The 14,121-nt window shown below is 49.6% G+C and overlaps 1 long non-coding RNA gene and 1 pseudogene across 1 annotated transcript; both read left to right on the plus strand.

Moving 5' to 3' along the window:
- The first annotated feature begins 621 nt into the window (after window positions 1–621).
- Window positions 622–10,640, plus strand: LOC123359408 (annotated as a pseudogene).
- Window positions 10,641–11,286: 646 nt separating this feature from the next.
- On the plus strand, window positions 11,287–14,068 carry LOC123359412. Its single transcript, XR_006575854.1, has 2 exons — window positions 11,287–11,590; window positions 13,740–14,068. It is a non-coding gene; the product is annotated as an uncharacterized LOC123359412 (long non-coding RNA).
- Window positions 14,069–14,121: the final 53 nt, after the last annotated feature.

Consider the following 14,121-nt stretch of genomic DNA (forward strand, 5'->3'; position numbering starts at 1 on the left):
CATTCCGCAGCACAAAACCTGAATTTGAATGTTACTATTCTCCTGCCACGCCGTGCGAGTCCAATATAGTTACAACTATCTTAAATCACAACGCTCTGGTGGCCGAAACAGCAGATTTATCATTCTTCACTGTGTAATTAGTACAGATCACTAATTATCGATAAAGTGGGATTTTGACTAGAACCTCCTTTTTTATCCCCCCCCAAACTCTTTTGGGAGGGGGAGGGGAATTCATAGTCCCGGCACCAGATCCAAATTTCATCCCACACTTTTGACTCAGATTTTTAAGACCAGAAGGGACCATTATGATCATCTCGTCTGACCTTCGGCATGACACAGTCCAGAGAACCTCACCTACTAATTTCTGCATCAAGCCTGTAACTTCTAGCGGAGTTGTGAGATGTCTCTTAGGTAGATATCCAGTCTTGACTTAAAGACTTCATGTGCTGGAGAATCCACCACATCCTGTCCGGCCCTAGGTTCTAGGCAGTCAGGCCTGGTGGTTGGAGCTGGCTGTAGACTCTGTACTGGGCCAAGGGCAATGCTGAAATCAGGGTCTGGGGACAGGCCGTGGGTCAGAATCCACAGACAAGCCAAATCAGGATTGAAGTCAGAGTTCGGATGCAGGCCAACGGTCAAAGCCAGGTTGGAATCAGCGAGGGCCTGGGGGGCCAGGAGGCGGATGCAGGCTGGAGTGGGACTGGAGCAAGGTCAGAGCAAGGCACAGAGGAGGCTGAAGTGGGCTGGAACAAGGCTCGGGCATGGCTGGGGCAGGAACAGGAACTGGATCAAGGGCAGGCCAAAAGGCTGGGGAGTCTGTAACACTGCAAGGCCGGAGGAAGGTCCCTGGCCGACTAGTGCTGTTGTGCAGAGTAACTCTCAGCTCTGATGGGGACAATGAAATACTTGTGCCTGGGGGTCATCTGGCCTGGGCCCTGACCAGGGATAGTCACTGCAGGCTCCATTGGAAGGTGACTCACTGCAGCAGAGTGAGCAGCCCTGGGCTGGGTGGGGTTTGCCTCACACATCCCAAGGTAAATTGTTCCAGGGTTAGTGGCCTGGAGTGTGTGGTTTTGAGCTGAATCCAGAAGTAGGAGAGGATGGGTTGCTGTTTAGGCTTGGCTCTAGAGAAGCAAGACGTCTGGAGATCAAAGAGTTACTGCCTGGGAAGTAACCTTTTTTCTCCTTCATGCTATTTGTCTCTGCAGAGTTCCCCCAGCCCCTCCGGGTGAGTGAGTGTCAATCTCACCAGCTTCATTTTCTTCATTAGCTTCATTTGCCCTGTCTTTAAATATTAATAATAATGAAGTACAAAAGAAAATTAACCTTGGATCAACTTTACAGACCAAATGGAATGAAGACTTCACTGTGAAGGCAGAAGGAACTGGACAAGGGACCTTAACCGTAATGACAATTTATAATGCAAAGCTACAGGAGGATGAATCTCAGTGTAAGATAATTTTGACCTGAGGGTATCGGTCGAAGAAGCCCGGGGCGGTGAGTAACGACTTGTCTTTTCTTTTCTGAACCTTGCTTTCAATCCTCAGATCTGGACAAATTTGGCTCAGTTACACCAGTTTAACTCCATGGACAGCAGCGGATTTACACCGATGTGTAAACCGACCACCATCTCTGCAATCATATTCTTAACTTTGGAAAGTATTTTTGTGAAGCTTCTTCAAACTCTCCCAGTTCCCAAGTCCTACAAAATTATACCCATAGAGCAGGCACTAAATAATATTTCCAGCTACTACATGTTCTAGATTGCAACCAATGCAGGGTCATTCCTGATGAGGGAGCAGATGCTGCCTTCTCTCATCATAGCACTTGTTAGCAGCATAGCTGGAGCATCAGATGTGGATGGGAACACAGGCCAGCTACTCTGGGTATTGTCTCCCTCTAAAGCAGAGATGAGCCCATGCCAGGAAGTCTGGTTACAGACCCAAACTTCCAGTGCACACATTTCCAGACAGCATAGGTGTGAAATCAGCGTGGGACAGAGGTCAGGATCTTCAGCACCCAAAACACAAGCCTCTGCTGCTTGGGCTAAAGGAGTAAAGGACTGGCCACTACAGGGAGACATGACCACACATTATGTCCACATATGATAGAGGGATCCAGGATTTTGAAACCGTTTGTCACAGAAACAGAAGTCACCCGTAAATTGTTCTTAACTTTCTCAGCTGTCCAAGGAGTTCACACCCACGGGTTCTCTCTGTTTCAATCTCCTCTTTCTGCCAACCCTAGACTATATTTCATTTGTGCCACTCAGCTGGGAGAGGCTTTTTAGTTTGCCTGCCAGTGACAGAAAGAGTTATTTATGGATTGCTGGAGGGGAGGGGAGGTTTATTGAGGAATTTTTCACATCTACTGCAAGACCTGTTTGATTACTAAGCCATGTTAATACACCTAAAAAACAAAAGAGTTTTTCTGGCATGAAATTTACACTGAGATGAATTAATTTTTTCTTCTGCAATGTTTCCAGTTAAGAAGCCAGAAGGAGCCATGCGTTCAGTCTATATTAAAATCTGCATCAGGTGAGAACAATCCCCTTTAATGATAGATGATAAATAGATGGACAGATGCAAGAGGTAGATGGAGACTCCTGGGCTATGAATTTTTCTATGGAATTGCCAAAAAAATTATGATAAAGCAACAGGAGCTGGTGGAGCAATCACAAAATCAATGTTCAAGTGATGAATTCTCATCAAAAGGGTATTTTCTCTTCTCTTCATTAGGTTCCTCGGTGTGGTTGATGCCACAATGTCCATCATCGATGTCTCCATGCTCACTGGCTTCTCACCAGACGTGGAAGATCTTAAGAGAGTACATCACATAAAACTGATCACCCTTGCCCCACCTCTTCCCTGAGACCCTGCCCCTGCCTCACCCCTTCTCCAACATCTGGCCCCCTGCTCACTCCATCCCTCATCCCTCATCGCTCACTCTCCCCAACACTCACTCACTTTCACCGGGCTGGGACAGGTGGTTGTGGTGAGGGAGGGGGCAAGGGCTCTGGCTGGGGGTGTGAGCTCCAGAGTGGGGTAACAAATGAGGCGTTCAGAGTGCGGGAGGAGGTTCCGGGCTGGGGCATGAGGTTGAGGTGTAGGGAGCAGGTTAGAGCTCCGGGTGGGGATGCAGGCTCTAGGGTGAGGCCAGGGATGAGGGGGTTGGGTGCAGGAGGGGGCTCCAGGCTGGGGCAAGGTGTTGATTTGCGGGTGTGTGTGTGCAGGCTATGGGAGGGCATTAGGGTGGGGGTTCTGACCTGGGGCAGGCGTTTAGGTGCGGAAGGGGGTTTATGGTGCGGGCTCCAGCCAGGCAGCACTTACCTCAAACAGCTCCTGGAAGCAGTGACATGTCCCTCCAGTTCCTAAGCAAAGGGGCCAGGGGGCTCTGTGTGCTGCCCGCACCTGCAGGCACCGCCCCTGCAGTTCCCATTAGCCGCAGTTCCTGGACAATGGGAGCTGCGGAGCTGGTGCTTGGGGCAGGGTCAGTGCGCTGAGCCCCTGTGGCCACTTCTGCGCCTAGGAGCTGGACACGCTGGCCATTTCTGGGAGCTGTGCGGAGCCAGGACAGGCAGGGAGCCTGCCTTAGCCGCGCTGTGCTGCTGACTGGAGCTGCCAGGGTCCCTTTTCAACCAGTGTTCCACTCAAAAACCAATCTCCTGGCAACCCTAGGTGTTGAGTAAGTAGCAGGCTAGTATCTTCCCTGCAGATCCTGTCATGGGAGATGTGATCACAAGCACGACACCACTGAGCCACGTAGTGAGACGGTGGTTTTTTTTCACCCAGCTGCAGGACTTTTACAGAGACGCTGCTTTACCCACAATGCCTCTTGCTTTTCCTTATTCACATTTAGCTTTCCCAAGGGGTCGACAGATACATTTCCAAGTTTGAAATCGACAAAGCCCCATCCAACAGAAGCAACCTCGTAATCTATGTGGACAAGGTAAAGACTCGACAAGGGGCTTCTCTGATCCTGTGTTAATTTCATGGGCTCCTGCTGAGCCAAACTGCACTCCCAGATATGCCCTGTCATCTCCGCAGACGTCAGCAGGTTGACAAACTGCAACCCATGGCCGAATTTTGATTCACTGGTCCAGATTCAGACTTTCCACTAGGATCAACTGAATTGGCCAGACCCTCAGCTGGTGTATGTGGATGTAGGTCCATTGACTTTAATGGGAAATGCAGCATCTGATATTAAGGCTGAATTTGCTTCTCTATGTCATTCACTTCTTCTTTCCTTGCTGCTTTCACTTCTCTAGTTCTTCTTTCCTCCACCTCACTCACTTTCTCTTTCCCCTCTTCTTTCTCCAACATCTCCCCTTCTTTTATTCTTTTTCATTCTCTCTCTTCCATCCAGCCACCCTTAACTAAGCAATCCTGTTATTTCCCCACCCCCACCCAGGTTTCTCACAGAGAGGATGAATGCCTGCAGTTTTAAAGCTCACCAGTTTTTCGAAGTTGGTCTCATTCAGCCGGCATCTGTCACAGTCTACGATTATTACACCATAGGTAACAGATCGCAGCTCTCCTCACCATTCAAGGCACCTGGCTTCAAATTCTGCTCTGGGTCACATTGGTATCATTACCTCTTGCAGTCTTTTGCTGCAGTACTTAGGTATTATTATCCCCGTGTAACAGAGGAGATGCACTGAGATGGTAAGAGACTTGCCCTCAGGTAAGGCCTAGACAGCTAGGAGCACAGCTGGGAGCAGATTGCCAGTTCAGAGCTCCAAGTACAGCTTCCGCGCACACAGTCCTCTCCCACCATTGGAAATAGAACCTAGGCGTCCTGAATCCCCATGTCCTGCTCTACACTACTCCTGCTCTACTTGTCGTGCGTACCCCAAGTTTACCTCATTTAAAAATGACTTGCTTACAAAATCAGACATAGAAATACAAAAGTGTCCACGCCAAATTGCCGACTTCCTCATTTTTTAACCATGTAATTATAAAATAAATCAATTGGAAGATAAATATTATACTTACATTTCAGTGTGAGACGTGAGCCTGTTTTCACTTGTGAACCTTGTCATTTGGTGCTGGAGAGTGGCAGCTGCTGGCCAGCTTCCCAGCTCTCAAGATAATGCTGCCGCCAGTAGCCGCACAGATATTGAGCTGTTGCTGGTGGGAGCGCTGCCTTCAGAGCTGTGTGGCCAGAGAGAGGCAGCTGCTCGCTGTGGAGTTGGTATTGTTGGCGGTGAATGAGGACTATTTTTTTCAATCCTGCTCTCATCCCGCCCCATAAGATCTACTCCCACTCCTGCACTGTTTGTTGAATTTTTATCCTGCTTCCACTATTATGGTAGCAGGCCCTGCGGGATCCCAGTCCTGCTGCAGGGCTCTAGATCCTGTTGTAAAACTAGGCAAATATCTAGATAAGTTAACATACCCCCGGGGTACCGCTAGGGTATGTGTCCCCCTGGTTGAGAACTACTGGATTAGAATACGGGATTTAGACTCAGACTTTAAGGCCAGACTAGTCTGTCTAGTCTCGTTTACTGCTCACCTCCCAGTTCCTCCTGTTCCAACATTACCCCATTTTGGAATTATATGGTCACACTCATCACCTTAACACACCCATGCAAAGGTAGACAAAATAATAAGGGCAACCTCTGACTACAGGCAATAATTATCCTACTTGCCCTCTCCCCCCGTTTTACCTCCAGAGGTGAATTTGCTGCTAGTGTGATTAAGAGGGTGTCTCCAACAAGCACAAGCCCGTCATTTCAAGTTGATGGTTTTCTATAGCTAAGAAAGTCGTTCGCACAGACTGCTGCTCCCTTCCCCAGGGTCACCCAGTGGGACATCTGCTTGAGTAAGGGCTTCAGGGGTGTCTCCTAGGTGCTGTAAACCATGGCCGTTGCTCTGCGGGACGGGGAATGATCTGTGTCTCTGATCTTTCTCTAGATGACCGGTGCACCAAGTTCTACCACCCGTCTAACCAGAGCGGGCTCTTCAATAAGATCTGTTATGGGGACATCTGCCGTTGTGCAGAAGGTAAGGAGAGTCCTGTCTCTGTTTATATCTCTGGTGGGGGCTTCCGTGTCAGCTTTATCAGCAAACATGAAGTCCAAGGGCCCCCCAGCATCAGCCTCCTCCATCGCCGATCAGGGCCCTCCTTCCCTGTGGGCTCTGGGTGATTCTCACGTGCGATACAGGCTCATGGCAGCCACAGGCAGGACGGTCCCTGGGTCTGTCCCCTAACTTGGAGCTCTGACTCTTGGCCGGCTGTGAGGGTACCCTCAGTGGAAAGATGTGGGGGATGCACGCCTGGGGAGCAGAGGCAAGAGAGGACTCAGAAGGGTCTGCAGGGCCTGGGATCGGGCCAGAGAGCAGAATAGGCTTTGGAGGCTGTAGGAACCCCCAGGACCCACCTTCCCAACCTGAATCCTGCCCCTCACTCCCACAGAGTTTCAATAGCTTCCTTCACTCCCTCTCCTATCCCCTATCCCCCACATTTGCAGATGGTTTCCACCCTCCCTGACCACCTACCCTCACCTGTGGTCTCTCCTTCTCTTCTCCAATGGCAACCCCACCTGCCAATTGCAGGAGAACTGGCAGCAGGACGTAGAAGCAGAATTTCTCTAGCTAGCTGGGTTGCCTAGGAGGGACCGGGTTTTGCAGACATCAGTTCCTCCTCTCTGCCCATCAGGGCCTTGGGGGCTGCGTGAAGCTAGCTGATCCATGTGTGATGTTGCACTCCATATGTTTTATGAAAATATACTTTGAATGTGAATATAATGTAACTGGAATATGCTTTTATGCAAAAGGTCTCTTCTAAGGTATCCTTACAAAGCTTATAATCTACTGAGTGTGTTCATCCTGTTTGTATGAATGTATCATTCTTGTATCTGAAACTAGCAATATGAAATATAACTCTGAGGTCCTATTGTAGTTATGCAAAGTGTGGGCCATAAATGGTAGTTTAGAATCTTGATGGCTCCCATTGACTAGGACAATTGGTTGTAAATGGCTCTGTTTACTTGTAAGCCTTCCTGTATACCTGTGTGCCAGCCAGCGGGTAATGAAGTCTCACAGGACATGTGAACATGTCAAATGATACTGAAATCCATCTTAAACCTGGTGCTTCTCCATTGAGAAGGAGGGGTGGGAACCCAGAAAGAGGCAAAGGATTCCCGCCTTGTGCCAAAGATATAAAAGGGGGTGGAACAGAACAAAGGGGGCTGCCAGTCATGAGAAATCCCCTAGCTACCACCTGAGCTGGAACTAAAAAGGATTGTACCGGGGAAAGGATGGGGCCCAGATTAGGAAGAAGTCTAGTCTATGAAAGAAGCTTAGTGAGATTTACCTGTATTCAGTTTCTTAATGTATTAGGCTTAAACTTGCATGTTTTGTTTTATTTTGCTTGGTAACTTACTTTGTTCTGTCTGTTATTACTTGGAACCACTTCAATCCTACTTTTTATGCTTAATAAGAACACTTTTGCTTATTAATTAACCAAGAGTAAGTAATTAATACCTGGGGGAGCAAACAGTGGTGCATCGCTCTATCAGTGTTATAGAGGGCGGACAATTTATGAGTTTATCCTGTATAAGCTTTATACAGAGTAAAATGGATTTATTTGGTGTTTGGATCCCATTGGGTGCTGGAGACAGGAGTACTTGCTAAGCTCCTTTCAGCTTAAACTGCAGCTTTGGGGGTGTGGTTCAGACTCTGGGTCTGTGTTGCAGCAGGCTGCCTGTCTTGCTCAACAAGACAGGGTTCTAAAGTCCCAAGGTAGCAAATAAAATGGGCTCAAAGGTAGTTTCAGCACATCAGGTGACATTCCCAAGGGGGTCTCCGTGACTGAACCTGTCACACCATGAAGTGGGGCTGCACACATGGAAGCAGGGCAGTCTGGGATGCAGGAGTTGCTGGGTTTCCAGCCATTCCAACAGGGATGCTCCTCCCTGGTTCTGAAACTTCAGTGGAAACATACCAGCTGTTTCAATGGTTGGAATCCAGTGTGGGGGTGGGGGGTGGTGACATGAAGTCAGGTATTCTTTAAAATATCTGGGTCATCTCACTCCAGGATGCCCACAGCTAGCACCCCTCAGCCCCCCACTGTCAGTTTGAATGATCCATGGAGGCTCCACTCCCCGCTGACTCTTAGGAAGGGATCCTCTAGAAGAGGGTGGAGACCCATTGGTGGGGCCGTTGTTCAGTGGGGAACTTGCTGTAGCCCTGCTGTCTGCCGGGCATACAGAGAGGCGCTCAGTCTCCGGATCTGTCCTTCCCATCACCTTTGATTCCCCATCTGCAGCTCCACTAAGTCCTGTGACCAGGCTCCTCCTGGCGCTGACCCAGGCAGAGATCCATCAGTGCAGAGAGGGAAGTTAGCTGGGATTGCCAGGCCTACTTATGGTTCTTGGTTATTTCATACACCCAGGCAGCGTTCCTCTGGGCAACATCTACTGATTCCTTTGCAGAGCTGTCTGAGTCTGTCTGCTCAGGATCACCTCATTTAGACCCTGCAACCTACCCCTCCATCCCTTGTTTCATCTTTTACTGTGCCCCATAACCCAGGCACTGACTTTTATTTTTCCTGGTGGGTGCTCCACCCCCACTCCGCCCCTTCCCCTGAGACCTCACCCTCGCTCTGCCACTTCCTGGCCCCGCTCTGCCCCCTCCCCAGAGGCCCCCGCCAGCTGCTCTCTGCCAAGTGCCTCCTGCCACCCGCCAAACAGCTGATCAGCAGCCCCGCCGAATGGCTGTGGCTGGTGGGTGCTGAGCACTCCCTATTTTTTTTCCATGGCCATTCCCTTGTCAGAGGAGGTGGGCCTGTCACTGGTCACTGTGTGGGTTAGCGCAGCTCACCCAGGATTCAAATAGGTGGGCACCTGTAGGTCACTAATAACAGAGCTGAAACTATGGTCTCCCTTGGTGATTCTCTCCCCATCTTCCTTCCCCACAGAAAGCTGCTTCATGCAGCAGAAGACAGAGGATCCCATCACTCTGAACAAGCGAATGGAGGAAGCCTGTGAACCTGGAGTGGATTATGGTAAATGTGTGATTTGGATCTGCTGCATCTTTTTCCATGAGGAGAGCACAGAGACAGGGTTCGGAATTCGATTTGGATTGTAAAGTTTGCCTTTGAGGCTGAATCAGGGGTAAGGTCTGGATCTGCTGGGGCAGAAACCTGATGAGATTTTGGGGCCTTAAGCTCCCAGAAATGAACAAAATCAGATGACGGTTTAAGATTCAATCTAACCCTAAGTATTTATCTGCCCCCTATATCCCTACTATCTGAGCACTGCCCAATCTTTAATATGCTTATCCTCACAACCGCCTGTGCTGTGATCTTTTTCAGGGGAAAGGGCAATACGCCGCATTTATTGAAGATACAACAATTAACATATGCAGTCAGTTACACCACACACACACCACTGTCCTGCCAGTCAATGTTATAGTTACCAGTCCAGAGTCCGAATCAATCTAGTGGCCAGCCAGGTGGATCATGGGTATGGAGGCGCTGGGTTCCATCGGTTGCGACATGATGCTCTGGGGAAGTCTTGGCAGGATGAACCCAGGGTTTCATGGCAAGACACTCTGTTTATAGAGTGACTTTCCTTCACTGGAACCAATGAGTTTTATTCAATTATTGTCTGAGTGCTTGTTTTCTTAAATAGTCCTTCTCATTCTTTATCACAGCTATCTTATCCCCATGGATAGGTGCCTGTCTCATCTTTAGAGTTGTCAATCTGCCCTCCTCAGACATTTCAACAGGGGCATGTTCAGCCTCCTGGCGCCCTTGCGTCTGTCTCTGGTTCCTCCCCTGTACATATCATTCAGCAATGGCCTTCACATGTATCCCTTAACACATAAGTTCCTCATTCACACGTGAAATGGAATCAATTTACACAGAACATTGGAACAAGAATATCAAGTTACAATGCAAAAGAAAACAATCATGGCACTCTTTTACTTATTTTAAAATGCTAAGCCTACAACAAAGTAGTGATCTTAAAACATTTTTTACTACCTTGAAATCAGCCCAGACACAGGTTCCGGCTGATGCATCTTTGCCAATTGGCCTATTAGGCCATTCCTTTCTCCTACTCCAAAAGGGTGGCTGGCAGCATTTGATCAAATCATACAGCAATACATTTAATACATGCTACATTATTATCTCATTCTTTATCCCTCATTCTAAATCATACAAAATAAAAATATAAAATCCTACTACTACATATGAGGCAGGGCAGTGCTATTATCCCCACGGTACAAAAGGGGAAACTGAGGCATGGAGTGACTAAGTGACTTGCCCAAGGTCATGCAGCAAGTCTGTGGTGGAGCAGGGAAATGAACCCCGGTCTCCAGCTATTGCCCTCACCATGGCACCAGCTTTCTCACAGCCAGTTTGGGGAGTCAGTTACACAGTGAATTCTCTACAGAAAAATACAGCAGACCTTCAACTGGTGTTTTGTATGTCTTCCTTTTTTTAAAGTGTATAAAACCAGGCTTGTTAGAATTCAAGAAGTGGATAGTTCTGACTACTACATCATGGACATTGTGGAACTCATTAAGGCAGGTAAGAGCTCCCCTTCTACAATCAGGGTGCAATTTCTCCGAATGGCCTTTGGGATGAAGGCCGGCGTAAGAGCTATTTCTCTTAGCCAGAGAAAGTGCTAAAGCCCCAAGGCTAATCTAGTCTCATGCTCCAGGGCATTAACCTATTGCCACAAGGGGACAGGAATTAATTTCCTCAACCCTCCTAGGCAAACAAAATAACAGGGGGAACCTTTCCCTGTGGTCAGCTTGGCACAACTGACCAGTCTCATTATGGGCTTTTTCAACCTTCCTCTGAAGCAATTGGTATTGGCCACTGGGGGAGTCAAGATCCCAGACTTGGTGGCCCTTTGGCCCAAGTTGCTATAGGGGACGTGGAGTCTCTCTTCCTCAATGCTGATTTTTATAAATCAATATAAAGGCAAAGGAAGCAGGGATCTAACTGAGCTCAAAGCGGCTTCACTCGCTGGGAGCTGATTTGACTGTTCTAATTATTTGTATTATCTGCGATTAGGGGCCCCTTGTGCTAAGCACTGAACATATCCAGATACAGCCCCTGCCTTGACGAGGTTACAATCTAAATCGACACTGGGTGGATTTATTAGCCCCATTTCACAGGTCGGGAATTGAGTCCCAGGGAGATCGAGTGACTTGTGCAAGGTCACACCAGGAGTCTGTGGCAGAAACAGGAGCTGAGGCCTGAACTCTTGAGGCCCAGCCCAGTGCCACAACCACAAGACGGTCCTTCCTGTCTCTAGTGACTGCTGGAGCTTCAGTGATTGGTTATCGTTGCAGTCACTCTGGGGCTGAATTTGTACTGAAACCTCAAGAGAACACCTAGGAGTCTCCTCTTCTCTGTTCCTTTTGTCTTCATCTCGCTCCACCCCGTATTATCTCCTCCTCACTCTGCTCTTATGTGTGACATCTTTTTTCACAGGGACTGATGAAAATCAAGAAGGAAAAACCCACCAATTCATCAGTCACATAAAATGCAGAGAGTCTCTGAGGCTGGAGTGTAACAAAGACTACTTGATCTGTGGACTCAGCACCGACTTGTGGTCCAGGGAAGCTGAGTAAGTAGCCTCCTGTGGTTACCCTGCATTAGTCAGTTTCAAGCAGACACGCCCTTAACTAATTGCCCTATCTATTTTAGGTACAGTAACTCCTCACTTTAAGTTGTCCTGGTTAACGTTGTTATGTTGCTGATCAGTTAGGAAACCTGCTCCTTTTAAGTTGTGCAATGCTCCACTCTTACGTGGTTTGGCTGCCTCCCTGCGCCCTCCCACCCCACAGCACAGACCTCGCAGATCAGTGCCTTCCCCCTCCTCCTCTGCCTCCAGCCTCTGGCAATCAGCTGACTTGCCGCGTTTTGGGGGCAGGAGGGAGGAGCGAGGATTCGGAGTGCAAGCTCCCCCTCCCTCCCTGTCTCCTGAACGCCACAAGCTAGCTGATTCCCCCTGGCAGGAGGGAGGGGGAAGGAGTGAGGACTCAGCATGCAGGCTCCCCGTCCCTCCTGCCCGGGGCAATCAGGTGGCGTGTGGCATTTAGAAGGGAGGGGGGAAGGGAGGGAGGAGAAGCAAGGATGCAGTGTGGGAAGTAAAGGGGGAGGAGGTCGGGGGGAGAAGAGGCAGGTTAAGGGTGGGGGTTTGGGGAAAGGGGGTAAGTGGGAGGGCTGAGAGTTGAGCCTCCTCACCCTTGGTGCTTGCAGAGTGGAGGAAGCTGCCGCTGCTGCGCAAGGTGCTTCTCCTAACCTACAGCACCTTCAGTCTCCTTGCCTGCCTCCTCTCCAGTGCCAGTGGGCTGTGCCTATGTAGGGTACGGTAGGGCCACCTCCCAACTATAGAACAGTACCTGTATTAAACTGCATGGTTAAAATGTATATAACACCTTTTGTCTGGCAAAAAAATTTTTCCCTGGAACTTAATATTAATTCTTATGGGGAAATTGGATTTGCTTAACATTATTTCACTTAAAGTCGCATTTTTCAGGAACATAACTACAGGGTTAAGTGAGGAGTTACTGTACCTATCAGGCCCCCATTACTGTACTTTCTGAGAGCCTCACAATAGCAAATGTATTCTCACTATGGGAAGCAGGGCAGCATTATTATCCTCATTTAACAGATGGGGAAACTGAGGCACAGACAGCCTACGGTCCAGGTCCTCAATGGTATTGAGGCACCTAACTCCCACTGACTGGCCTTAGGTGACCTCTCCAAAGTACTAAAAGGAAGTATCTCGAGATGCTGGGAATTGAATCCAGGTTCGCGTCGTAGTCTAACCCTGGACCACCATTCCTCACAGGGGCTACCCAACTATTTCACCAGAACAGATCATACTGTCAGTGCAATTTCATGGTCCTGCATCCAGCCACAGTTGTTCCTAAATCACTTAGGTTTCAACTGGGTGGAAATGTCATTAATTAGGGTAAAAACTGCACCTAAAAATGAGTTTCACCAACAAAGATGCAGCTCACAGAGGCTGAAAGTTCCATCCTCATGCTGTATCTGGAGCATTGCATGCTGGGATCTGTAGTCCCTCCGTACTCCATGGGCTGGACCTATGAGACGGGAGGCAACCCACTGTTTCTCTGCAAATCAGATGTGACCCTTAGGCCTGGGTGGAGTGTGAGCCGCCTGTTTCGGAAAGCTAGACCCCGACACCACCTCTCCTCCGCCCTTTCCTCCCACCGGAGGTCCAACACGACCCCTGTGGCTGCCAGCCCCCTGCCCCAGCCCCAGGCCCCTTCGGCCAGCTAACCTGAGCACCCCCAGCTCTGAAGCATTGGGTGCTGCAGCCCCAGCATCCCCAGCCCCAAGCACCAGGTGCTGTGGCCCCAGTGCCACCAGCCCAGGAGCACCATATGCTGTGGCCCCAGTGCCTCAAGCGCCGCCAGCCCCAGAGCTGGGGGGCCCCAGCACCGGGGGCACCCAGCCACTTCAAGTCCCGAGCTGCAGGCCAGCCCGTGCTAGCCCCAGCCCCCTTGGGGAAGAGGAGCAGCCTGCATGGGCTGTGGCCGGGGGAAGCGGTGGGAAGCAGGACGGGGTTCAGGACGGAGAATGAGTGGGGCCACACCTGGCTGTTTGAGGAGACTCAGCATCCCCTGGCCTGCCATACCCGCTGCCCATGCCCTTAGGCAAACCCGGCTGCCCTTGAGGAACTGAGCAAACAAATTGAACACATTTTGTGCTTCATTGCTCACCCTCCTGCCTGTCCATCCCAGGCTATCCTACATCATTGGCAAGGACACCTGGATCGAGAAGTGGCCCAACAAGGACGAATGCCGGAAGCCGGATTTCCAGAACCTCTGCCAGAAATTCCTTGAGTTCTCTGAAGCCTTGGCCATGTTTGGCTGCCCAACCTAAACTTGGACCCAGCTTTCCCAGCAGCCCCAAGGGGACAGTTTGAGCTGAGATGGAGCATAACCCTCAGGTGGAGACAGCTCCACTCAGAGTCCCAATGCTGCTGACACTCGCCGCTAGCCCTGTCCTCTTTGGGAGTTTCGCTCTTTTCTTCTTATTGTTTCTCTCTATATAAATGGCTGAATTCTTACCCTGCCCTGCTGTGTGACTTTTTTACATAGTCTGCAGTAGAGCTTTATAAGT

The sequence above is a fragment of the Mauremys mutica genome, unplaced genomic scaffold (assembly GCF_020497125.1).
Source record: "Mauremys mutica isolate MM-2020 ecotype Southern unplaced genomic scaffold, ASM2049712v1 Super-Scaffold_100120, whole genome shotgun sequence".
In the NCBI taxonomy this organism is placed as follows: Eukaryota; Metazoa; Chordata; order Testudines; family Geoemydidae; genus Mauremys; species Mauremys mutica.